Source organism: Oncorhynchus gorbuscha, linkage group LG13 (assembly GCF_021184085.1).
Source record: "Oncorhynchus gorbuscha isolate QuinsamMale2020 ecotype Even-year linkage group LG13, OgorEven_v1.0, whole genome shotgun sequence".
Classification (NCBI taxonomy): domain Eukaryota; kingdom Metazoa; phylum Chordata; class Actinopteri; order Salmoniformes; family Salmonidae; genus Oncorhynchus; species Oncorhynchus gorbuscha.
In genome coordinates, this window is record NC_060185.1 from 76,823,541 (window position 1) to 76,850,994 (window position 27,454).

The following is a 27,454-nucleotide window of genomic DNA, read 5'->3' on the forward strand; positions in this document are numbered from 1 at the left end:
TCCCCCTGCTGGTCGTATTAGGTTACCTTCTCTCCCTTTCCTTCCCCCAGCTGTTCCTCATCTCCTCTAACTACCTCGTTTACTCTCTCCCACCTGTTCCCTTTTTTCCCTCTGATTAGGTCTCTATTTCTCTCTCTGTTTCTGCTTCTGTCTTTGTCAGATTCTCGTTTGCTTCACCCTTGTCCCGTCCTGTCGTAATCTGCCTCTTCATCAGATGCTACGTGTGATCAGGTACCTCTGTCCTCTACAACCCGCGCCTACCCGGAGAGACCAGCAGTCTGTTGCCGCTAACCCTGCTATTCTCCTCTACTGCTAGAAGGGGACTCTCCTGTATAGATCAGAGGACTATATGATTTATTTTGTCGCCCTCTCTGCGGGTTGTCTATTTTGTCTATCGATACATCTGAAGAGGATATATGTATTCCCTGTGTTTGGACATTAAATGACTCTGTTTCTGTTAAACCGCTTTTGGGTCCTCACTCACCTGCATAACAGAAGAATCTGACCAAGAATGGACCCAGCGACTTCGGATCCTCTTCACTCAGCCGTCGAGATCCAGGGAGCGATGCTAGGCAGACACGAGCAGGAATTGTCTGTTGCTCGACATGCCGTTGAGACCCTGGCCGCCCAAGTCTCCGACCTCTCGAAACATATTCACCATCTCCGCCTCGATCCACCGGCCACTTCCAGGGCTTCCGAGTCTCCGGAGCCCAGAATTAATAACCCGCCGTGTTACTCTGGGGAGCCCACTGAATGCCGCTCGTTCCTCACCCAGTGTGATATTGTGTTTTCTCTCCAGCCCAACACGTACTCCAGGGGCACAGCTCGTATCGCCTACGTCATATCTCTCCTTACTGGACGGGCTCGTGAGTGGGGCACGGTAATCTGGGAGGCGAGGGCTGAGTGTACTAACCAGTGTCAGAACTTTAAGGAGGAGATGATACGGGTTTTTGATCGTTCTGTTTTTGGGGAAGAAGCTTCCAGGGCCCTGTCTTCCCTATGTCAAGGTAATCGATCCATAACTGATTACTCTATAGAGTTTCGCACTCTTGCTGCCTCCAGTGACTGGAACGAGCCGGCTTTGCTCGCTCGTTTTCTGGAGGGTCTCCGCGCGGAGGTAAAGGATGAGATTCTCTCCCGGGAGGTTCCTTCCAGCGTGGATTCCTTGATTGAACTCGCTATTCGCATAGAACAACGGGTTGATCTTCGTCACCGAGCTCGTGAAAGGGAGCTCGCGTTATCCGTTGCCCCCCTCTCCGCATCACTACCATCTTCCTCCACTGGCTCGGGTGCTGAGCCTATGCAGCTGGGGGGTATTCACATCTCGACTAAGGAGAGGGAACGGAGAATCACCAACCGCCTCTGTCTCTATTGCGGTTCCGCTGGTCATTTTGTCACTTCATGTCCAGTAAAAGGCCAGAGCTCATCAGTAAGCGGAGGGCTACTGGTGAGCGCTACTACTCAGGTCTCTCCTTCAAGATCCTGTACTACCTTGTCGGTCCATCTACGCTGGACCGGTTCGGCAGCTTCCTGCAGTGCCTTGATAGACTCTGGGGCGGAGGGCTGTTTTATGGACGAAGCCTGGGCTCGGGAACATGACATTCCTCTCAGACGGTTAGGGGAGCCCACGGCCTTGTTCACCTTGGATGGTAGTCCTCTCCCCAGGATTCAGCGTGAAACGCTACCTTTAACCCTCACTGTCTCTGGTAATCATAGCGAAATCATTTCTTTTTAAATTTTTCGTTCACCTTTTACACCTGTTGTTTTGGGCCATCCCTGGCAAGTGTGTCATAATCCTTCTATTAATTGGTCTAGTAATTCTATCCTCTCCTGGAACGTCTCTTGTCATGTGAAGTGTTTAATGTCTGCTATCCCTCCTGTTTCCTCTGTCTCTTCTTCACAGGAGGAGCCTGGTGATTTGACAGGGGTGCCGGAGGAATATCACGATCTGCTCGCGGTGTTCAGTCGGTCCAGGGCCACCTCCCTTCCTCCTCACCGGTCGTATGATTGTAGTATTGATCTCCTTCCGGGTACCACTCCCCCCCCCCGGGGTAGACTATACTCTCTGTCGGCTCCCGAACGTAAGGCTCTCAAAGATTATTTATCTGTAGCTCTCGATGCCGGTACCGTAGTCCCCTCCTCCTCTCCCGCCGGAGCGAGGGGTTTTTTTGTTAAGAAAAAGGACGGGACACTGCGCCCCTGCGTGGATTATCGAGGGCTGAATGACATAACGGTTAAGAATCGTTATCCGCTTCCCCTTATGTCTTCAGCCTTCGAGATCCTGCAGGGAGCCAGGTTTTTCACTAAGTTGGACCTTCGTAACGCTTACCATCTCGTGCGCATCAGGGAGGGGGACGAGTGGAAAACGGCGTTTAACACTCCGTTAGGGCACTTTGAATACCGGGTTCTGATCGTTCGGCCTCGCTAACGCTCCAGCTGTCTTTCAGGCATTAGTGAATGATGTACTGAGAGACATGCTGAACATCTTTGTTTTCGTTTACCTTGACGATATCCTGATTTTTTTCACCGTCACTCCAGATTCATGTTCAGCACGTTCGACGTGTCCTCCAGCGCCTTTTAGAGAATTGTCTTTATGTGAAGGCTGAGAAGTGCTCTTTTCATGCCTCCTCCGTCACATTTCTCGGTTCTGTTATTTCCGCTGAAGGCATTAAGATGGATCCCGCTAAGGTCCAAGCTGTCAGCGATTGGCCCATCCCTAAGTCACGTGTCGAGCTGCAGCGCTTTCTCGGCTTCGCGAATTTCTATCGTCGTTTCATCCGTAATTTCGGTCAGGTGGCAGCTCCTCTCACAGCCCTTACTTCTGTCAAGACGTGCTTTAAGTGGTCCGTTTCTGCCCAGGGAGCTTTTGATCTCCTCAAGAAGCGTTTTACATCCGCACCTATCCTTGTTACGCCTGACGTCTCTAGACAGTTCATTGTCGAGGTTGACGCATCAGAGGTGGGCGTGGGAGCCATTCTTTCCCAGCGCTCCCCTTCTGACGACAAGGTCCACCCTTGCGCATATTTTTCTCATCGCCTGTCGCCGTCGGAACGTAACTATGATGTGGGAAACCGCGAACTGCTCGCCATCCGCTTAGCCCTAGGCGAATGGCAACAGTGGTTGGAGGGGGCGACCGTTCCTTTTGTCGTTTGGACTGACCATAGGAACCTTGAGTACATCCGTTCTACCAAACGACTTAATGCGCGTCAGGCTCGTTGGGCGTTGTTTTTCGCTCGTTTCGAGTTCGTTATTTCTTATCGTCCGGGCTCTAAGAACACCAAGCCTGAAGCTTTATCCCGTCTCTTCAGTTCTTCTGTAGCCTGCACCGACCCCGAGGGGATTCTCCCTGAGGGGCGTGTTGTCGGGTTGACTGTCTGGGGAATTGAGAGGCAGGTAAAGCAAGCACTCACTCACACTCCGTCGCCGCGCGCTTGTCCTAGGAACCTTCTTTTCGTTCCCGTTCCTACTCGTCTGGCCGTTCTTCAGTGGGCTCACTCTGCCAAGTTAGCCGGCCACCCCGGCGTTCGGGGTACGCTTGCTTCTATTCGCCAGCGTTTTTGGTGGCCCACTCAGGAGCGTGACACGCATCGTTTCGTGGCTGCTTGTTCAGACTGCGCGCAGACTAAGTCCGGTAACTCCCCTCCTGCCGGCCGTCTCAGACCGCTTTCCATTCCCTCTCGACCGTGGTCTCACATCGCCTTAGACTTTATTACCGGACTGCCTTCATCAGCGGGGAAGACTGTTATTCTAACGGTTGTCGATAGGTTCTCTAAGGCGGCTCATTTTATTCCCCTCGCTAAGCTTCCTTCTGCTAAAGAGACGGCACAAATCATCATTGAGAATGTTTTCAGAATTCATGGTCTTCCGTCAGACGCCGTTTTGGACAGGGGTCCGCAATTCACGTCTCAATTTTGGAGGGAGTTTTGCCGTTTGATTGGGGCTTCCGTCAGTCTCTCTTCCGGTTTTCACCCCCAGTCTAACGGTCAAGCAGAACGGGCCAATCAGACTATTGGTCGCATCTTACGCAGTCTTTCTTTTTGTAACCCTGCGTCTTGGGCAGAACAGCTCCCCTGGGCAGAATACGCTCACAACTCGCTTCCTTCGTCCGCGACCGGGCTATCTCCTTTTCAGTGTAGCCTCGGGTACCAGCCTCCTCTGTTCTCGTCCCAGCTCGCCGAGTCCAGCGTCCCCTCCGCTCAGGCTTTTGTCCAACGTTGTGAGCGCACCTGGAAGAGGGTCAGGTCTGCACTTTGCCGTTATAGGGCGCAGACTGTGAGAGCCGCTAATAAGCATAGGACTAAGAGTCCTAGATATTGTCGCGGTCAGAGAGTATGGCTCTCCACTCAAAACCTTCCCCTTAAGACAGCTTCTCGCAAGTTGACCCCGCGGTTCATTGGTCCGTTCCGTATTTCTCAGGTCATTAATCCTGTCGCAGTGCGACTTCTTCTTCCGCAACATCTTCGTCGCGTCCACCCGGTCTTCCATGTCTCCTGTGTTAAGCCCTTTCTTCACGCCCCCGTTCGTCTCCCCCCCCCCCATCCTTGTCGAGGACGCGCCTATCTACAGGGTCCGTAAGATTTTGGACATGCGTCCTCGGGACGTGCTGGACCGTTCGCTGATCGATGATTTCCTCCGTTGCCGCCAGGTTTCCTCCTCGAGTGCGCCAGGAGGCGCTCGGTGAGTGGGGGGGGTACTGTCATGTATTGTCATGTTATGTCTTGTTCCTGTTCTTTCTCTTCACTTCGTTTCCCCCGGCTGGTCGTATTAGGTTACCTTCTCTCCCTTTCCTTCCCCCAGCTGTTCCTCATCTCCTCTAACTACCTCGTTTACTCTCTCCCACCTGTTCCCTTTTTTCCCTCTGATTAGGTCTCTATTTCTCTCTCTGTTTCTGCTTCTGTCTTTGTCAGATTCTCGTTTGCTTCACCCTTGTCCCGTCCTGTGGTAATCTGCCTCTTCATCAGATGCTACGTGTGATCAGGTACCTCTGTCCTCTACAACCCGCGCCTACCCGGAGAGACCAGCAGTCTGTTGCCGCTAACCCTGCTATTCTCCTCTACTGCTAGAAGGGGACTCTCCTGTATAGATCAGAGGACTATATGATTTATTTTGTCGCCCTCTCTGCGGGTTGTCTATTTTGTCTATCGATACATCTGAAGAGGATATATGTATTCCCTGTGTTTGGACATTAAATGACTCTGTTTCTGTTAAACCGCTTTTGGGTCCTCACTCACCTGCATAACAGTCAATCTGTAAATAGCACACCTGACCCGAATAGCAAACCTCATCCCCATATTATTACTTACCCTCTTGCTCTTTTGCGCCCCCAGTATCTCTACTTGCACATCATCATCTGCACATCTATCACTCCAGTATTAATGCTAAATTGTAATTATTTTAGCCTCTAGGGCCTATTTATTTGCCTCCTCCCTACCCTTCTACATTTGCACACACTGTACATAGATTGTTATATTTTTATTTCCTTTTGTGTTATTGACTGTACGTTTGTTTATATGTAACTCTGTGTTGTTGCTTTGTCACAATTTAAAAAAATAATAATAATAATACATGCCACATTCCACGTCACATGTAACATACACAGAAGCAGTATTTCTGTAGGTCATATGTTTTTTACAGTAGAAATATGGTTTTTACAGTAGACATATGGTTTTTACAGTAGACATATGGTTTTTACAGTAGATGCATTACAAAGGGAAACATGGCTGAACATGCAGTTAACATTAGTAGATTACAGATTCGATTACATGTACAAAATGAAATTGCTCACTTTTTTTCTCTGAAACAAATAGAAAGTAATATCACTGCTGATGAAGTTAAAACATGGTTTCTCAGGAAAACTTGAAAGCTGCCTGTAAAACTCTGAGGGGGGTTTTCTGAGGAAATAATCTCAACCTGTAAATCTGAAAGTCTAATGTGTATTTACCCCACATGCTCTCATAGCTACTAGCTAGATGTCGCAGACAACTGAACCCTTCAATGTTTATTAACCTTCAGTCATTAGAGCTACAGGCCATAATATACAGTCCTAATAATGACCCAATGTGCATCACAGAGATTCTATCAAATTACACACACACAGTAATTCCACTGACCCAGTTTCCATGGACTCCTTTCTGACATTTTGCAATTGGGATTCTACATAATAAATAGTACTGAAATAAAGGAAATGAATTGAAATGAAATATGTACATCTGTAATGTGCATCATGTCAGTGTTATTGCAGATGTTCATTAAGCTGACACTAGCTGTGATGACAGGTGCAGAGGTTTTATCACGATTGATGATGATGTCTTGATGATATCTGCTGTCATTCGAGTAAGAAGACATCATGACAGAGGGTACAAGTAAAGTGTCACCACACCGTGTGTTTCTTACCTGTTGCGGCTATTGAGGGAGGTGTCAATCCCCTCCCTGTCACACGGGACTAATGACACGGTCTCAAAGGGGAGGTAATTATGGCCATACTGCAGGAGACAAATACAAAGGGCAGAAAGTCAATGATCGTCCGTCTTTGGCTGTGTTTCTCGCTGACTACATTGCAGACACTGCAGCCAGATCTTATAACATCTGGGCTCTTTACATCTGACAATTGACATCATATTATGTTAACGAAGCATACAGTATTTTCACAGCTTTAATACATTCCCATCATAGTTAAAAATGTATCAGTATTTAGCCACACACACGAGATACAATCTGCTCATGAAATAAAGATGTCCATTCTCTTCCTTTTCATGCAAGTCAAAATGGCAGTTCACAAATCTAAATAAACCTTATGGCATCAAGATGTTTGTTACAGATAAGGAATCAGGCTTTTACAACCATAAGAAACATGACATTGACATTGGTTTGCTCTTTTCTGACCAAATTAGGAACACTCTTATTAAAATGGTGCCATCTAGAACCTAAAATGATTATTTGACCGTCCCCATAGGAGAACCCTTTGAAGAACCCTTTTTGGTTCCAGGTAGAACACTTTTGGGTTCCATGTAAAACCTTTTCCAGACAGGGTATTACATGGAACCAAAAATAGTTCTACCTGGAAACAAAAAGGGTTCTCCTATGGGGACAGCCAAATAACCCTTTCGGAACCCTTTTTTCTAAGACTGTACTAAAGATGGTAGACCAAAAAGAAACAATGATGAATGTGTGTAATGCCATCATACACACATTTTCACGTCGTGGCAAGCCCTGTGTCCGTGGTTCAGGTCCACTTCCCACAATGCCTGGCGCCCCAGCAACTCCATGTTTACAGCCATTGATAAACAAAAGTGTTAACGTGCCCTGAGGGGTATACTATAGGGTTATATCCTTCCTGTTTGGCCCTGTCCGGGGGTGTCCTCAGATGGGGCCACAGTGTCTCCTGACCCCTCCTGTCTCAGCCTCCAGTATTTATGCTGCAGTAGTTTATGTGTCGGGGGGCTAGGGTCAGTTTGTTATATCTGGAGTACTTCTCCTGTCCTATTCGGTGTCCTGTGTGAATTTAAGTGTGCTCTCTCTAATTCAAATCAAATAAAATAAAATTTATTTATATAGCCCTTTGTACGTCAGCTGATATCTCAAAGTGCTGTACAGAAACCCAGCATAAAAGCCCAAACAGCAAGCAATGCAGGTGTAGAAGCACGGTGGCTAGGAAAAACTCCCTATGAAAGGCCAAAACCTAGGAAGAAACCTAGAGAGGAACCAGGCTATGTGGGGTGGCCAGTCCTCTTCTGGCTGTGCCAGGTGGAGATTATGTAGCTCAGTTGGTAGAGCATGGCGCTTGTAACGCCAGGGTAGTGGGTTCGATCCCCGGGACCACCCATACGTAGAATGTATGCACACATGACTGTAAGTCGCCTTGGATAAAAGTGTCTGCTAAATGGCATATATTATTATTATAACAGAACATGGCCAAGATGTTCAAATGTTCATAAATGACCAGCATGGTCCAATAATAATAAGGCAGAACAGTTGAAACTGGAGCAGCAGCACGGCCAGGTGGACTGGGGACAGCAAGGAGTCATCAAGTCAGGTAGTCCTGAGGCATGGTCCTAGGGCTCAGGTCCTCCGAGAGAGAGAAAGAAAGATAATAAAACTGTGAACTGCGTTACTCTGGACCCTGATCTCTCTTTTGAAGAACATATCAAGACCATTTCAAGGACAGCTTTTTTCCATCTATGTAACATTGCTAAAATCAGAAACTTTCTGTCCAAAAATGATGCAGAAAAATTAATCCATGCTTTTGTCACTTCTAGGTTAGACTACTGCAATGCTCTACTTTCCGGCTACCCGGATAAAGCACTAAATAATCTTCAGTTAGTGCTAAATACGGCTGCTAGAATCCTGACTAGAACCAAAAAATGTGATCATATTACTCCAGTGCTAGCCTCCCTACACTGGCTTCCTGTCAAAGCAAGGGCTGATTTCAGGGGCTGCAGTTGCTCATGGGTATGCATACCCACATCCATTATTATACACATTTTGCCATGGAGTGTAGAGAACTTTATGCAGTTTTAAAGCAAATTTCCAGCAATTCTACACATTTTCGATAGGGTACAGAGAAATGTTTGCAGTTTTCAATAGGATATCTGAGTGAGACTGACAAACAAAATCAATGGGGCCCCCCAGGCCAGTAATTCAACTATAACAAGTTTAGATAGCTGGTCTCTAAACTAATTTAGCAATCTGATTGCCTATCAGTGACTGACATAACAAGAGAAAATCTGCTGGTGCACAACTACATTTTGAAAATGCATCTTGTGTATTGTACTATTACAACTCTCAACAGTATTGAATTGATCCGAGGACCGCCAGTTGCCGATCCCTGCTTTAAAACATGTATTTTTCCTTCCTTTCTTGAAGTAATCACTGATTTAACACAACTGGATAGGTGACTGTGAAACTACATGTTTCCTCATATACCTTTCAATACAGTCATAACAGATCAAGATCCTAAAAGAAGGAAAAATGCATTTTCAAAGCGTTCATTGAACAGGTCCTCAGACAGACCCAAAGTGCTTAATGTAAAATAAATCACCTTGCTGGGGCACAAGTAGACAAAATAACGCCCTCTTGTGGTTGTATTGAATGTCACTCTAATTCTTTTACATATCCACCAGTAGTAACCCCTGATAGTGTGACGAGAATGAGCAGCTGTTTCTGAGCACTTGTACATTGCATTGCATTCACCTTCTGTCCCTGAGCAGAAGATGGTCCGAGAGATGCCAATATTTCCCATGAGCACACAAGTAACGGCCTCCTTTGGTGTGAGAGATATAGACAGGTGTTGATTAGAGACTTGGTTTGAAATTACTTGGTTTGAAATTATAGACATATGAAATACCTGTAGGCTCCATGAAAGGTATATGTACTGTATATAAAGCTGCTGAGACCCGTAGGGTCACCTTAACACATAGCTGTACCATCTGCATGTCAGTGGGGGTCCTTCAGTCAACAGTTTAAGTGATGTCAGTGGTCTCATCTCTATAGGTCACAAGAACACGATATCAAAGAACACAAGTCATTTGAATCAATATGGATAATAACTGAAAACTAATGTTTTCTTTCTAGGGCTATGGTTTATACTACACCCTCAGCTGTTCTCTACTCACAGATACTGGCCACCAGAGATATGGTTTATACTACACCCTCAGCTGTTCTCTACTCACAGATACTGGCCACCAGAGATATGGTTTATACTACACCCTCAGCTGTTCTCTACTCACAGATACTGGCCACCAGAGATATGGTTTATACTACACCCTCAGCTGTTCTCTACTCACAGATACTGGCCACCAGAGATATGGTTTATACTACACCCTCAGCTGTTCTCTACTCACAGATACTGGCCACCAGAGATATGGTTTATACTACACCCTCAGCTGTTCTCTACTCACAGATACTGGCCACCAGGGCTATGGTTTATACTACACCCTCAGCTGTTCTCTACTCACAGATACTGGCCACCAGAGATATGGTTTATACTACACCCTCAGCTGTTCTCTACTCACAGATACTGGCCACCAGGGCTATGGTTTATACTACACCCTCAGCTGTTCTCTACTCACAGATACTGGCCACCAGAGATATGGTTTATACTACACCCTCAGCTGTTCTCTACTCACAGATACTGGCCACCAGAGATATGGTTTATACTACACCCTCAGCTGTTCTCTACTCACAGATACTGGCCACCAGAGATATGGTTTATACTACACCCTCAGCTGTTCTCTACTCACAGATACTGGCCACCAGAGATATGGTTTATACTACACCCTCAGCTGTTCTCTACTCACAGATACTGGCCACCAGAGATATGGTTTATACTACACCCTCAGCTGTTCTCTACTTACAGATACTGGCCACCAGAGATATGGTTTATACTACACCCTCAGCTGTTCTCTACTCACAGATACTGGCCACCAGGGCTATGGTTTATACTACACCCTCAGCTGTTCTCTACTCACAGATACTGGCCACCAGGGCTATGGTTTATACTACACCCTCAGCTGTTCTCTACTCACAGATACTGGCCACCAGGGCTATGGTTTATAATACACCCTCAGCTGTTCTCTACTCACAGATACTTGCCACCAGAGATATGGTTTATACTACACCCTCAGCTGTTCTCTACTCACAGATACTGGCTACCAGGGCTATGGTTTATACTACACCCTCAGCTGTTCTCTACTCACAGATACTGGCCACCAGAGATATGGTTTATACTACACCCTCAGCTGTTCTCTACTCACAGATACTGGCCACCAGGGCTATGGTTTATACTACACCCTCAGCTGTTCTCTACTCACAGATACTGGCCACCAGAGATATGGTTTATACTACACCCTCAGCTGTTCTCTACTCACAGATACTGGCCACCAGAGATATGGTTTATACTACACCCTCAGCTGTTCTCTACTCACAGATACTGGCCACCAGGGCTATGGTTTATACTACACCCTCAGCTGTTCTCTACTCACAGATACTGGCCACCAGAGATATGGTTTATACTACACCCTCAGCTGTTCTCTACTCACAGATACTGGCCACCAGGGATATGGTTTATACTACACCCTCAGCTGTTCTCTACTCACAGATACTGGCCACCAGAGATATGGTTTATACTACACCCTCAGCTGTTCTCTACTCACAGATACTGGCCACCAGGGCTATGGTTTATAATACACCCTCAGCTGTTCTCTACTCACAGATACTGGCCACCAGAGATATGGTTTATACTACACCCTCAGCTGTTCTCTACTCACAGATACTGGCCACCAGAGATATGGTTTATACTACACCCTCAGCTGTTCTCTACTCACAGATACTGGCCACCAGGGCTATGGTTTATACTACACCCTCAGCTGTTCTCTACTCACAGATACTGGCCACCAGAGATATGGTTTATACTACACCCTCAGCTGTTCTCTACTCACAGATACTGGCCACCAGGGCTATGGTTTATACTACACCCTCAGCTGTTCTCTACTCACAGATACTGGCCACCAGGGCTATGGTTTATAATACACCCTCAGCTGTTCTCTACTCACAGATACTGGCCACCAGAGATATGGTTTATACTACACCCTCAGCTGTTCTCTACTCACAGATACTGGCCACCAGGGCTATGGTTTATACTACACCCTCAGCTGTTCTCTACTCACAGATACTGGCCACCAGAGATATGGTTTATACTACACCCTCAGCTGTTCTCTACTCACAGATACTGGCCACCAGGGCTATGGTTTATACTACACCCTCAGCTGTTCTCTACTCACAGATACTGGCCACCAGAGATATGGTTTATACTACACCCTCAGCTGTTCTCTACTCACAGATACTGGCCACCAGGATATGGTTTATACTACACCCTCAGCTGTTCTCTACTCACAGATACTGGCCACCAGGGCTATGGTTTATAATACACCCTCAGCTGTTCTCTACTCACAGATACTGGCCACCAGAGATATGGTTTATACTACACCCTCAGCTGTTCTCTACTCACAGATACTGGCAACCAGGGCTATGGTTTATACTACACCCTCAGCTGTTCTCTACTCACAGATACTGGCCACCAGAGATATGGTTTATACTACACCCTCAGCTGTTCTCTACTCACAGATACTGGCCACCAGGGCTATGGTTTATACTACACCCTCAGCTGTTCTCTACTCACAGATACTGGCCACCAGAGATATGGTTTATACTACACCCTCAGCTGTTCTCTACTCACAGATACTGGCCACCAGGGCTATGGTTTATACTACACCCTCAGCTGTTCTCTACTCACAGATACTGGCCACCAGAGATATGGTTTATACTACACCCTCAGCTGTTCTCTACTCACAGATGGCCACTGGCCTCTACCAGATACTGGCCACCAGAGATATGGTTTATACTACACCCTCAGCTGTTCTCTACTCACAGATACTGGCCACCAGAGATATGGTTAATACTACACCCTCAGCTGTTCTCTACTCACAGATACTGACCACCAGAGATATGGTTTATACTACACCTTCAGCTGTTCTCTACTCACAGATACTGGCCACCAGGGCTATGGTTTATAATACACCCTCAGCTGTTCTCTACTCACAGATACTGGCCACCAGAGATATGGTTTATACTACACCCTCAGCTGTTCTCTACTCACAGATACTGGCCACCAGGGCTATGGTTTATACTACACCCTCAGCTGTTCTCTACTCACAGATACTGGCCACCAGAGGTATGGTTTATACTACATCCTCAGCTGTTCTCTACTCACAGACACTGGCAACCAGGGCTATGGTTTATAATACACCCTCAGCTGTTCTCTACTCACAGATACTGGCCACCAGAGATATGGTTTATACTACACCCTCAGCTGTTCTCTACTCACAGATACTGGCCACCAGGGCTATGGTTTATAATACACCCTCAGCTGTTCTCTACTCACAGATACTGGCCACCAGGGCTATGGTTTATACTACACCCTCAGCTGTTCTCTACTCACAGATACTGGCCACCAGGGCTCTATGGTTTATAATACACCCTCAGCTGTTCTCTACTCACAGATACTGGCCACCAGAGTCCACCGTCTCATCAAGTCAGCTTTCTACTGGTTGCATTAGAAGGGCTATAATACAACATTTGTGACAAAACAATAGAGTTAGTGGTACTGTGAGGCAGATACTAAGTAACATTAGGAGACAAGGTGGAAAAGATAGTTACAGATACCTGTGGTGGGCCAGAGCAGCATTGGGCCCACTGGCAGATATGGTTTCAAAGCTTTGTGTGCCATCAGAGACTCTGGGTTCGCGCCCAGGCTCTGTCGTAACCGGCCGCGACCGGGAGGTCTGTGGGGCGACGCACAATTGGCCTAGCGTCGTCCTGGTTTCGGGAGGGCTTGGCCGGTAGGGTGTGGCGCCCGGCCCGCCACAGGTTGCCAGGTGCACGGTGTTTCCTCCGACACATTGGTGCGGCTGGCTTCCGGGTTGGATGTGCGCTGTGTTAAGAAGCAGTGCAGCTTGGTTGAGTTGTGTATCGGAGGACGCGTGACTTTCAACCTTCGTCTCTCCCGAGCCCACGATGAGACAAGATAGTAGCTACTAAAACAATTGGATACCACGAAATTGGGGAGAAAAAGGGGTAAAATAAAATAATAAAAAAAGAGAATGACAAACTCAGATTAGCCAACACAACGTGTCATTGGAACACAGGAGTGATGGTTGCTGATAATGGGCCTCTGTACACCTATGTAGATTTTCCGTAAAAAATCTGCCATTTCCAGCCACCATAGTAATTTACAACATTAACAATGTCTACACTGTATTTCTGATCAATTTGATGCTATTTTAATGGACAAAAAATATATATATTTCCAAAACAAGGACAATTTCTAAGTGACCCCAAACTTTTGAACGGTAGTGTACATGCAAACATTAGGCAATGAGTTGACGTAGACTAGCAAGAATTGGTCTGAGAATGGTCAATATCAAAGACGGATTAAATATCTCAGATATTTAATTAACATTGTAAAATGAATGGATTCACATGCAAGGCATAAAGCGTAAGTTACACGCATTAACAAGCATGACATGGCATTATTTCGAGCATATAATGTAAATCCTAAAGTTCATTTACAGGACAAAGCATGAACAAAGATATGATTATTCCATAGACTGGATACAGGATAACAGCGATTTGCTTATTCCAATTATAACATCGGAAACTTTGAACCCAAAGCCAACCACCACTGACCAATCAAACTAAACAAAGTTTACAGTGTAACCTGACCACCGAGGCCCAATCTTACACAGGGTGTCACAGCATCTAAGTGCTTGTGTGGGGGATGGAACCACTGTAAACGAGAGGACAATAAGACTTCTTTGAAATGAATTATACAGATACAAGTAACCACAGAGATCATACATACATATATATATATAGCTAGCATCAGATATCCTCAGTGAACAAGTTTCCGATATTATAATACTATAGTACCTCACTTCTGGTATCTATCACATTCAATAGTCAGTCCTCTGAATACTGTAACAGAGAGAAACATTTTGGACCCTGTCGTCCTACTACAGGTGTCAAAGAGCACAAATTAGGGACGAGCCGACATGTGTGCCCACATTGATAACTTTATGGGCTGCCTTAGGGATAGAGAAGAGGAAGGGGTCAAAGCCGATGTCGTCAGTGACCGTAATCTCTCGAATCAGCCAGTCAGTTGTACTGCTGACGAATGTTGTGGAACAAAAGCAACAATAGGACTGATCAGTACTTTATTCCCCACATTTCTTAATGATTTTAGAACATCAAGTATGACTGTTTAATTAATGAAGGGATTAGCGTGAAATCTGTCAGTTTTATGCAGATTAAACAACTTTTACAACTTTAAAATAGCTTCACTGATGAACATTGCTTGCTCTTTGGGGTTTTAGGCTGTAAAGCACTTTGTGACAACATCTGATGTTAAAAGGGCTTTATAAAATACATTTGGTTGATGCCTATCACTATGAGCTTTTTTTGTGTGTTTTCAGTGGAATTCCTCTTTCCACTCATAGTTTTGTTCAGCTAGAGATAGGGAATTGAAATGAGAGGAGGTAGACAAGAGAGCAACACAGGCTGCAGGTCTAGTCAACACAGTCTGTTGTTCTAGTCTAGTCAACAGTCTGCAGTTCTAGTCAACACAGTCCGCAATTCTAGTCAGGTCAATACAGTCTGCAATTCTAGTCGAAACAACAGTCTGCAATTCTAGTCAACACAGTCTGCTGTTCTAATCTAGTCAACACAGTCTGTGGTTCTAGTCTAATCAACAGTCTGCAGTTCTAGTCAACAGTCTGTAGTTCTAGTCAACACAGTCTGCTGTGCTCGTCTAGTCAACACAGTCTGCGGTTCGAGTCTAGTCAACACAGTCTGCGGTTCGAGTCTAGTCAACACAGTCCGGCGCAATTCTCACTGTCTGCAGTCTAGTCAACACAGTCCGCAATCAACACAGTCTGCAATTCTATTCTAGTCAACACAGTCCGCAATTCTAGTCGAGTCAACACTGTCTGCAATTCTAGTCAACACAGTCTGCAGTTCTAGTCTAGTCAACACAGTCTGCAATTCTAGTCGAGTCAACACAGTCTGCAATTCTATTCTCGTCAACACAGTCCGCAATTCTAGTCGAGTCAACACTGTCTGCAATTCTAGTCAACACAGTCTGCAGTTCTAGTCTAGTCAACACAGTCTGCAGTTCTAGTCTAGTCAACACAGTCTGCAATTCTAGTCGAGTCAACACAGTCTGCAATTCTAGTCTAGTCAACACAGTCTGCAATTCTAGTCTAGTCAACAGTCTGCAATTCTAGTCTAGTCAACACAGTCTGCAGTTCTAGTCGAGTCAACGCAGTCTGCAATTCTAGTCGAGTCAAAACAGTCTGCAATTCTTGTCGAGTCAACAAAGTCTGCTGTTCTAGTCTAGTCAACACAGTCTGTGGTTCTAGTCTAGTCAACACAGTCTGCAGATCTAGTCAATACAGTCTGCAGTTCTAGTCAACACAGTCTGCGGTTCTAGTCTAGTCAACACAGTCTGCGGTTCTAGTCTAGTCAACACACTCTGCAGTTATAGTCTAGTCAACACACTCTGCAGTTCTAGTCTAGTCAACACACTCTGCAGTTCTAGTCTAGTCAACACACTCTGCAGTTCTAGTCTAGTCAACACACTCTGCCGTTCTAGTCTAGTCAACACAGTCTGCCGTTCTAGTCTAGTCTACACAGTCTGCAGTTCTTGTCTTGTCAACACAGTCTGCGGTTCTAGTCGAGTCAATACAGTCTGCAATTCTAGTCAACACAGTCTGCAATTCTAGTCTTGTCAACACACTCTGCCAGTCTAGTCAACACACTCTGCAGTTTTAGTCTAGTCAACACACTCTGCCATTCTAGTCTAGTCAACAGTCTGTGGTTCAAGTCTAGTCATCGCACTCTGCTGTTCAAGTCAACACACTGCCTTTCTAGTCTAGTCAACACAGTCTGCAGTTCTAGTCTAGTCAACACAATCCAGTCTCACCTCTTCTCACCATCTCAGACTGTGTTGACCAGGTCTTGTCAACACAGTCTGCGGTTCTAGTCTACACAGTCTGCAGGTCTTGTCAACACAGTCTGCAGTTCTTGTCAACACAGTCTGCAGTTCTAGTCTAGTCAACACAATCCAGTCTCACCTCTTCTCACCATCTCTCTCCAGCTCACAGTTGTAGTCCATTTAGCGTTCAGCCTTGGCCCAGTAATGTCTGTCCAGAGGACTGTTGTTCTTGTCACCACTGCTGTGCCTGCTAGGGAGGGTTACATTACTGGCTGAGGAAGAGTTACATGTACTTTTTAATGCATAGGCTACTTACAGGACAGGTACATAACAGAGGGACTTACATTTTGTAATCATTGGAAGTGTTGTATCAATTCATTCACAGCATTTTCATAACAGCATCATATTAGTTTTACTCTTTGTAACACTGGTGTTTACCTCTGTGTTTATCGTAAGATGCCAGACACAGACTAATCTGGATGTCTGGCACATTCAAATATAAAATAAAATAGCCTCTTATTCTCAGGGGAGAGATTCTAACAGTACTCAGAATGATCCATTATTCTGCCTGAGCTCTAGTACAGAAATGGCTTTGATCATTTGTTCATGTCAGTCATTAGTCCAGGAATAGATCTCGCCATCAATCTGTCTATGGAAGCTCCCTGATTCAAATATCATCTGTCACTCATCAATGGCCCTTTTATGGTGGGGAGGGGTTAATAGTTGTGAGAATGAGAAGCAGTGAGGATGGAGGAGTGGAAGAGGGGAGTGGGGGACAGGGGTTGGTGGGGGGGTGGTAGGAGAGGACAGGGGAGTAGAGGAGGAGGTAGAGGAGGAAGAGGAGGAGGAGGGAGAGGACAGGAGGAAGAGGAGGAACGGGAGGTAGTGGGAGGAGGAGGTAGTGGGGAGGAGGAGGAATAAGGGAGAGAGGAGGAGGTAGGGGAGAGGAGGAGGTAGGGGAGAGGAGGAGGTAGGAGAGAGGATGAGGTTGTGGGGAGGAGGAGGAGGTTTGGGAGAGGAGCAGGATGAGGTAGGGAGGAGGTGGAGGAGGGGGGGGGGTAGGGGAGAAGAAAGATAAGAGATGATGTGGAACTGAGTAGTAAGGAGGTGAGATGAATGGGAAGGACTGATACTGAGCCACAGGAAGAGAGGAAGGGAGTGTGGTATTTTAGGATGGAGAGGAGGGGAAGTAAGTGAGGAGGGGAGAAAGGGAGAACAGAGGAAAGAGAGACACCCACCTGCAGAGCCTGTGAAGCATGTCATAAAGGCCATCTGTGCGTCACATGTACTCACTCTGTAGGAGATACACACTGTCAGCACCACACACACTTAGTCACCACGCGTGCACACATGCGCAAACACGCACACGTACGCACACACACAAACACGCATCTGTCCCATGGATTATGTAGGCAGAGATATTAAGGGAACTCATAGCCTCCCTCAGGCCCTGCAGCCATATGGTAGTATTGACGGTGCGGGGCAGGTACTGACACAAACAATGGAGTGTAACGCTTGTCGTCAGGGGAAGGAGAGGAGGACCAAGGTGCAGTGTGGTAAGTGTTCATATTATTTAATGAAATATACAACACTAGACAAAACAACAAACACGACAAACAAACAGTCCTGAAAGGTGAAACAAAAACACTAAACAGGAAACAACCACCCACAAAACACAATGGAAAACAGGTTACCTAAATATGGTTCTCAATCAGGGACATCGATTGACAGCTGCCTCAGATTGAGAACCATACCAGGCCAAAAACAGAAATAGAAAATCATCGACAAACTAACATAGACAACCCACCCAACTCACGCCCTGACCATACTAAAACAAAAGACCCAAACAAAGGAACTAAGGTCAGAACATGACATAGAGAGAGTCAGAGGGCTGAATTCCAACCTGAAAATCGATGTGTGAATCGCATATTGTCATGAAGGTATGATTAACATCAAAGTCACAATGTGGGATTTCTCAAAACAGGATTGGACCCAAATAGACAGTTTCATGGAACCTAAAGTTCCTCTGAATGAATGAAGTAAAACAACAGTGCAACATAGCAATATTTAGTGTAGATTCCAGGGTCTGTATTCATAAAGGGTTTCTGAATAGGAGTGCTGATCTAGGATCAGTTTAGACTTTTAGATTCAAATTAATTAAATTAGATTGACAGGGAGGACCTGATTCTAAATCAGAACTCCTACTCTGAGTGTCAGATTTTACTAGGAGTGGTGGGTTGGAGTCAGGCGCAGAGAGCAGAGGGTTCGGTAAATCGTAATTTATTCTACGGCACAAGACGGTCACACCAAAATACAGGGCGCATAAAACAGACCAGCCCAAACACAGGACCAAACAGTCCAGAGAAAACAAACATAAAACAGACCAGCCCAAACACAGGACCAAACAGTCCGGAGAAAACAAACATAAAACAGACCAGCCCAAACACAGGACCAAACAGTCCGGAGAAAACAAACCCAAAAACACATCCACAACCAACAGAGTAACAATCCTTCACAAACCTAGGTGGACCTAACAGGCTTAAATAGACATAAATCAAGAAACGAAACAGGGAACAGGTGCAACCAATAAGACGAAACGAAAAGGAAAAAGGGATCGGTGGCGGCTAGTAGACTGGCGACGACGACTGGCGAGCACCGCCCAAACAGGCAGGGGAGCCACCTTCGGTGAGAGTCGTGACAGTACCCCCCCCCTGACGCGCGGCTCCCGCAGCGCGCCACCACCGGCCTCGAGGGCGACCCGGGGGACGAGGCGAAGGGCGATCTGGGTGGAGGCGGTGGAAGTCCCTCAGTAAGGTCCAAAATGTCCTTCACCGGTACCCAGCATCGTTCTTCCGGACCGTGCCCCTCCCAGTCCACAAGGTACTGTAGGCCCCTCACCCGGTGTCTAGAGTCCAGAATCGCATGTACTGTGTACGCCGGGGACCCCTCGACGTCCAGAGGGGGCAAAGGGAACTCCGGCACCTCACCTTGGAGTTGTAAAAGCAAGGTTAAAAATGTTTTATTTAACATTTATTTAACTAGGCAAGTCAGTTAAGAACAAATTTACAATGACGGTCTACCCCCGGCCAAACCCTAACAACACTGGGCCAATTGTGCACCGCCGTATGGGACTCCCAGTCACGGCCAGTTGTGATACAGCCTGGAATCAAATCAGGGTCTGTAGTGACGCCTCTAGCATTGAGATGCAGGGCCTTAGACCGCTGCACCACTCAGGAGCCCAGTACATAACTTAAGTGGATTGGGGTATTGAAACCTTGGTTTGGCAAGGCCCAATGTTCCCAGCCTGAACCTGAAAGGGGCCCGGCTAACCGGTTATTTGTTCCTAACTTAGTCCAGTCCCGGGTCCTGTTTGGCCACAGGACTCTGTCCTTTTGAGTGCTCTTTGGGGTGTCGACCTCCACTCTTCCCAAAGCAAGATCAGGAGGTCTGCGTACCCTTGGCCCAGATGTATGTCCGCCGCTGTCAACGTCCCTGGAGAAGAGCTCGGACGGCAATTCTCAAGACCAACTCCAGGTATCATCAACAAGAGGACCGTCGTCGGACCCCCGCTCCCCGCTACCGCATTGGGCAGAGGGTATAGCTTTCCACTCGGGACCTGCCCCTTCGGGTGGAGTCCTGCAAACTGTCCCCCCATTTCATTGGTCCTTTCCCATCTCTAGAGTCCTTAGTTCCATTGCTGTCCATCTTGTGTTACCCCGTACCCTCCGTATTCACTCTACCTTCCATGTGTCTAGGATTAAGTCTGTCTCTCACAATCCTTTGTCTTCTGTTTCTACTTCAGTTCTCAATGGAAAATATAGGCTAATAGTCAGAATTTGATGAGAGGAGAGGCCTCACCTGAACAGAAGCATTCAGGAGACTCCCCAGCTCCTTGTCCAATTACTGCTTAGCAACAGTGACACCTCCATCTTGTACACTAAATCCTGTAAAAGCTCCTACCCTGGTAGATACCTGGTAAAGTTTGCAGACGACAGCACTGGGCAGTCTTCTCCAGGATGAGGAGGTGGAGCACGGGCCAGTCTACTCCAGGATGAGGAGGTGGAGGACGGGCCAGTCTACTCCAGGATGAGGATGTGGAGCACAGGCCAGTCTACTCCAGGATGAGGATGTGGAGCAGGGGCCAGTCTACTCCAGGATGAGAAGGTGGAGGAAGGGCCAGTCTACTACAGGATGAGGAGGTGGAGGACGGGCCAGTCTACTCCAGGATGAGGAGGTGGAGGACGGGCCAGTCTACTCCAGGATGAGGATGTGGAGCACGGGCCAGTCTACTCCAGGATGAGAAGGTGGAGCACGGGCCAGTCTACTCCAGGATGAGGAGGTGGAGCACGGGCCAGTCTACTCCAGGATGAGGAGGTGGAGCACGGGCCAGTCTACTCCAGGATGAGGACGGGCCAGTCTACTCCAGGATGAGGATGTGGAGCACGGGCCAGTCTACTCCAGGATGAGGAGGTGGAGCACGGGCCAGTCTACTCCAGGATGAGGAGGTGGAGCACGGGCCAGTCTACTCCAGGATGAGGAGGTGGAGCACGGGCCAGTCTACTCCAGGATGAGGAGGTGGAGCACGGGCCAGTCTACTCCAGGATGAGGAGGTGGAAGACGGGCCAGTCTACTCCAGGATGAGGATGTGGAGCACGGGCCAGTCTACTCCAGGATGAGGAGGTGGAGCACGGGCCAGTCTACTCCAGGATGAGGAGGTGGAGGACGGGCCAGTCTACTCCAGGATGAGGAGGTGGAGGACGGGCCAGTCTACTCCAGGATGAGGATGTGGAGCACGGGCCATTCACTCCAGGATGAGGAGGTGGAGCACGGGCCAGTCTACTCCAGGATGAGGAGGTGGAGCACGGGCCAGTCTACTCCAGGATGAGAAGGTGGGACAAGACATAGATGTAGTGGAGGAGTATCAATACCTTGGCGGTGGACTAGAACACAAGCTACAATGGAGAAAGTGCACTGAGAAGATTAATAAGAAAGGACAGCAAAGGCTCTACTTTTTAACATTTACATTTTACATTTAAGTCATTTAGCAGACGCTCTTATCCAGAGCGACTTACAAATTGGTGCATTCACCTTATGACATCCAGTGGAACAGTCACTTTACAATAGTGCATCTAAATCTTAAAGGGGGGGGGGGGTGAGAAGGATTACTTATCCTATCCTAGCTATTCCTTAAAGAGGTGGGGTTTCAGGTGTCTCCGGAAGGTGGTGATTGACTCCGCTGTCCTGGCGTCGTGAGGGAGTTTGTTCCACCATTGGGGGGCCAGAGCAGCGAACAGTTTAGACTGGGCTGAGCGGGAACTGTACTTCCTCAGTGGTAGGGAGTTTTAAGGAAACTATTTTAATGTTGATTGTGTTCTATTGTCACTGTTTCATTCTTCAGTATCTTAACATATTGTATCATTTGCTCGTACAGAAATGCTAATGTATCTCAGAAATATGTTAAGAACGTTTTTTAGCTGTGCTAGTAAGGTGCTCAGGGTCAAGCAGACAGGTCTGCAGGTCATTTATGACTTTAGAGCCTTCACAAAATCCCACAAGGTACAGACCCAGACATCCTCTTTACCAGGAGTTTGAGCTTACTCCCCTTGGGGCGATGTTACAGGGCACAAAAGACATAGAGCCAAACGATCCTTTGTCCCAACAGCAGTAAGGCTCCTGAATGTTTAAAACCAGACCAGAGGGCTGGCCTACATCTAACATTGTAGTTGACAGTGTGTTCTGTTGTGTATATAGTGGACAGATGATCATTGATCGCTCGTGAATTTTCTACAGTTTGTATTGTCTGTATATGACCTTGTCTATCTTCCATTATGCATTTCTATTTTTGTTCAGACAAGAAAGATCTGCTGCAGATCTGCACCTGCTGCTCAGGTGTGTATTCATTAGTACACACCGTAGCAAACAGTAAAACATTTTGCAACATAAACAAGAGTTTGTTGTTGTACACATTCAGGTATTCCTGTTTTCGGCCTATTTGCTTCCCTTTGGTGCCTAATGACATTAACCCTGGGGAACCACACGTCCACATTGAATGACTAGGCCTACACTGGGCGCGGTTGTTAATGGAGCTGTTAAGTTAAAGATTAACTTGTGATGAACTTGGGAAGCTCAGCTGTACTTCAGCCTTTGATCAAAATAGCCCCTATGGGAGCCGGGAGGTAGAGTTATGATATGCAGATGTTAATGTTTGGTCAGTGGCCGCCATCTGTTGTGTACTGGGAAAGATGCTTACAGGTCAATAAAAACACACAGAGCACAGATGTTTTACCGTTGCTCAACTGCTAAACACACATGAACACCAGAATACATTACCTGGCCACAATAGCATCATGTGATGAGCACTAAATGGGATTTTTCTTGTTGTTGATATATATATTAATTTATCTAATGATATAATTGAGAGACAAGTGATCCATCAAGCTACCAGAAGGGGTATTTGCTCCATGCGTGTTTCTGTCATGCAGGTGAATGAGGACCCAAAAGCGACTTGGCGAAAACAGAGTCTTTAATCCAGTAAAGTAAATCTACAATCATAAGACATAATTCCACTCGTAATGACGAGAACAGACTGGAGACTCGATCAAGAACTGCAGGTTGCCTCGGGAAGGCACTTGAACGTAGCAGACTCAGACACCTGCTCACCACGCAGCATCTGAGGGAAACACGACACGACAGGGCGATACACAGACACAGCACGGTGAACAATAGACAAGGATCCGACAGGGCAGAAACGGAAAACAAGGGGAGAAATAGGGACTCTAATCAGGGAAGAAGATAGGGAACAGGTGTGGGAAGACTAAATGATTGATTAGGGGAATAGGAACAGCTGGGAGCAGGAGCGGAACGATAGAGAGAAGAGAGAGAGGAAGAGAGAGAGAAAAAGGGGAACGAACCTAAAAAGACCAGCAGGGGGAAAACGAACAGAGGGAAAAGCAAAATGACAAGACAATCTAAGACAAAACATGACAGTACCCCCCCCACTCACCGAGCGCCTCCTGGCGCACTCGAGGAGGAATCCTGGCGGCAACGGAGGAAATCATCAATAAGTGAACGGTCCAGCACGTCCCGAGACGGAACCCAACTCCTCTCCTCAGGACCGTAACCCTCCCAATCCACTAAGTATTGGTGACCCCGTCCCCGAGAACGCATGTCCATGATCCTACGTACCTTGTAAATAGGTGCGCTCTCGACAAGGACGGGAGGGGGGGAGGGAAGACGAACGGGGGTGCGAAGAAAGGGCTTGACACAGGAGACATGGAAGACAGGATGGACGCGACGAAGATGTCGCGGAAGAAGCAGTCGCACAGCGACAGGATTGACGACCTGGGAGACACGGAACGGACCAATGAACCGCGGAGTCAACTTACGAGAAGCTATCGTAAGAGGAAGGTTGCGAGTGGAAAGCCACACTCTCTGGCCGCAACAATACCTTGGACTCTTAATCCTACGTTTATTGGCGGCTCTCACAGTCTGTGCCCTGTAACGGCAAAGTGCAGACCTCACCCTCCTCCAGGTGCGCTCACAACGTTGGACAAACGCTTGAGCGGAGGGAACGCTGGACTCGGCAAGCTGGGATGAGAACAGAGGAGGCTGGTAACCCAGACTACTCTGAAACGGAGATAACCCGGTAGCAGACGAAGGAAGCGAGTTGTGAGCGTATTCTGCCCAGGGAGCTGTTCTGCCCAAGACGCAGGGTTTCTGAAAGAAAGACTGCGTAGTATGCGACCAATCGTCTGATTGGCCCTCTCTGCTTGACCGTTAGACTGGGGATGAAACCCGGAAGAGAGACTGACGGACGCACCAATCAAACGACAGAACTCCCTCCAAAACTGTGACGTGAATTGCGGGCCTCTGTCTGAAACGGCGTCTAACGGGAGGCCATGAATTCTGAACACATTCTCGATGATGATTTGTGCCGTCTCCTTAGCGGAAGGAAGTTTAGCGAGGGGAATGAAATGTGCCGCCTTAGAGAACCTATCGACAACCGTAAGAATCACAGTCTTCCCCGCAGACAAAGGCAGACCGGTAATGAAGTCTAGGGCGATGTGAGACCATGGTCGAGAAGGAATGGGGAGCGGTCTGAGACGACCGGCAGGAGGAGAGTTACCCGACTTAGTCTGCGCGCAGTCCGAACAAGCAGCCACGAAACGGCGCGTGTCACGCTCCTGAATCGGCCACCAAAAGCGCTGGCGAATAGACGCAAGAGTGCCTCGAACACCGGGATGACCAGCTAACTTGGCAGAGTGAGCCCACTGAAGAACAGCCAGACGAGTGGAAACAGGAACGAAAAGGAGGTTACTAGGACAAGCGCGCGGCGACGCAGTGTGCGTGAGTGCTTGCTTAACCTGTCTTTCAATTCCCCAGACTGTCAACCCGACAACACGCCCATAAGGAAGAATCCCCTCGGGATCAGTAGAAGCCACAGAAGAACTAAACAGACGGGATAAGGCATCAGGCTTGGTGTTTTTGCTACCCGGACGGTAAGAAATCACAAACTCGAAACGAGCGAAAAACAACGCCCAACGAGCTTGACGGGCATTAAGTCGTTTGGCAGAACGGATGTACTCAAGGTTCTTATGGTCTGTCCAAACGACAAAAGGAACGGTCGCCCCCTCCAACCACTGTCGCCATTCGCCTAGGGCTAAGCGGATGGCGAGCAGTTCGCGGTTACGCACATCATAGTTGCGTTCAGATGGCGACAGGCGATGAGAAAAATAAGCGCAAGGATGAACCTTATCGTCAGACTGGAAGCGCTGGGATAGAATGGCTCCCACGCCTACCTCTGAAGCGTCAACCTCGACAATGAATTGTCTAGTGACGTCAGGAGTAACGAGGATAGGAGCGGACGTAAAACGTTCTTTTAGAAGATCAAAAGCTCCCTGGGCGGAACCGGACCACTTAAAACACGTCTTGACAGAAGTAAGAGCTGTGAGAGGGGCAGCAACTTGACCGAAATTACGAATGAAACGCCGATAGAAATTAGCGAAACCTAAAAAGCGCTGCAACTCGACACGTGACCTTGGAACGGGCCAATCACTGACAGCTTGGACCTTAGCGGAATCCATCTGAATGCCTTCAGCGGAAATAACGGAACCGAGAAAAGTAACGGAGGAGACATGAAAAGAGCACTTCTCAGCCTTCACGTAGAGACAATTCTCTAAAAGGCGCTGTAGAACACGTCGAACGTGCTGAACATGAATCTCGAGTGACGGTGAAAAAATCAGGATATCGTCAAGATAGACAAAAACAAAGATGTTCAGCATGTCTCTCAGAACATCATTAACTAATGCCTGAAAAACAGCTGGCGCATTGGCGAGACCAAACGGCAGAATCCGGTACTCAAAATGCCCTAACGGAGTGTTAAACGCCGTTTTCCACTCGTCCCCCTCTCTGATGCGCACGAGATGGTAAGCGTTACGAAGGTCCAACTTAGTAAAGCACCTGGCTCCCTGCAGAATCTCGAAGGCTGATGACATAAGGGGAAGCGGATAACGATTCTTAACCGTTATGTCATTCAGCCCTCGATAATCCACGCAGGGGCGCAGAGTACCGTCCTTTTTCTTAACAAAAAGAACCCCGCCCCGGCCGGAGAGGAAGAAGGCACTATGGTACCGGCGTCAAGAGACACAGATAAATAATCCTCGAGAGCCTTACGTTCGGGAGCCGACAGAGAGTATAGTCTACCCCGAGGAGGAGTGGTCCCCGGAAGGAGATCAATACTACAATCATACGACCGGTGAGGAGGAAGGGAGTTGGCTCGGGACCGACTGAAGACCGTGCGCAGATCATGATATTCCTCCGGCACTCCTGTCAAATCGCCAGGTTCCTCCTGAGAAGTGGGGACAGAAGAAATGGGAGGGATGGCAGACATTAAACACTTCACATGACAAGAAACGTTCCAGGATAGGATAGAATTACTAGACCAATTAATAGAAGGATTATGACATACTAGCCAGGGATGACCCAAAACAACAGGTGTAAAAGGTGAACGAAAAAATCAAAAAGAAATAGTCTCACTGTGGTTACCAGATACTGTGAGAGTTAAAGGTAGTGTCTCAAATCTGATACTGGGAAGATGACTACCATCTAAGGCAAACATGGGCGTAGGCTTATCTAACTGTCTGAAAGGAATGTCATGTTTCCGAGCCCATGCTTCGTCCATGAAACAACCCTCAGCCCCAGAGTCAATCAAGGCACTGCATGTAGCACCCGAACCGGTCCAGCGTAGATGGACCGACATAGTAGTACAGGATCTAGATGAAGAGACCTGAGTAGTAGTGCTCACCAGTAGCCCTCCGCTTACTGATGAGCTCTGGCCTTTACTGGACATGAATTGACAAAATGTCCATCAAATCCGCAATAGAGGCACAGGCGGTTGGTGATCCTCCGTTCCCTCTCCTTAGTCGAGATGCGAATACCTCCCAGCTGCATGGGCTCAGTCTCTGAGCCAGAGGAGGGAGATGGTTGCGATGCGGAGCAGGGAAACACCGTTGACGCGAGCTCTCTTCCACGAGCTTGGTGACGAAGATCTACCCGTCGTTCTATGCGGATGGCGAGAGCAATCAAAGAGTCCACACTGGAAGGAACCTCCCGAGAGAGAATCTCATCTTTGACCACTGCGTGGAGTCCCTCCAGAAAACGAGCGATCAGCGCCGGCTCGTTCCAGTCACTAGAGGCAGCAAGAGTGCGAAACTCTATAGAGTAATCCGTTATGGATCGATCACCTTGGCATAGGGAAGCCAGGGCCCTAGAAGCCTCCCTACCAAAAACTGAACGGTCAAAAACCCGAATCATCTTCTCTTTAAAGTTCTGGTAATTGTTTGAACAATCAGCCCTTGCCTCCCAGATAGCTGTGCCCCACTCTCGAGCCCGGCCAGTAAGGAGTGAAAT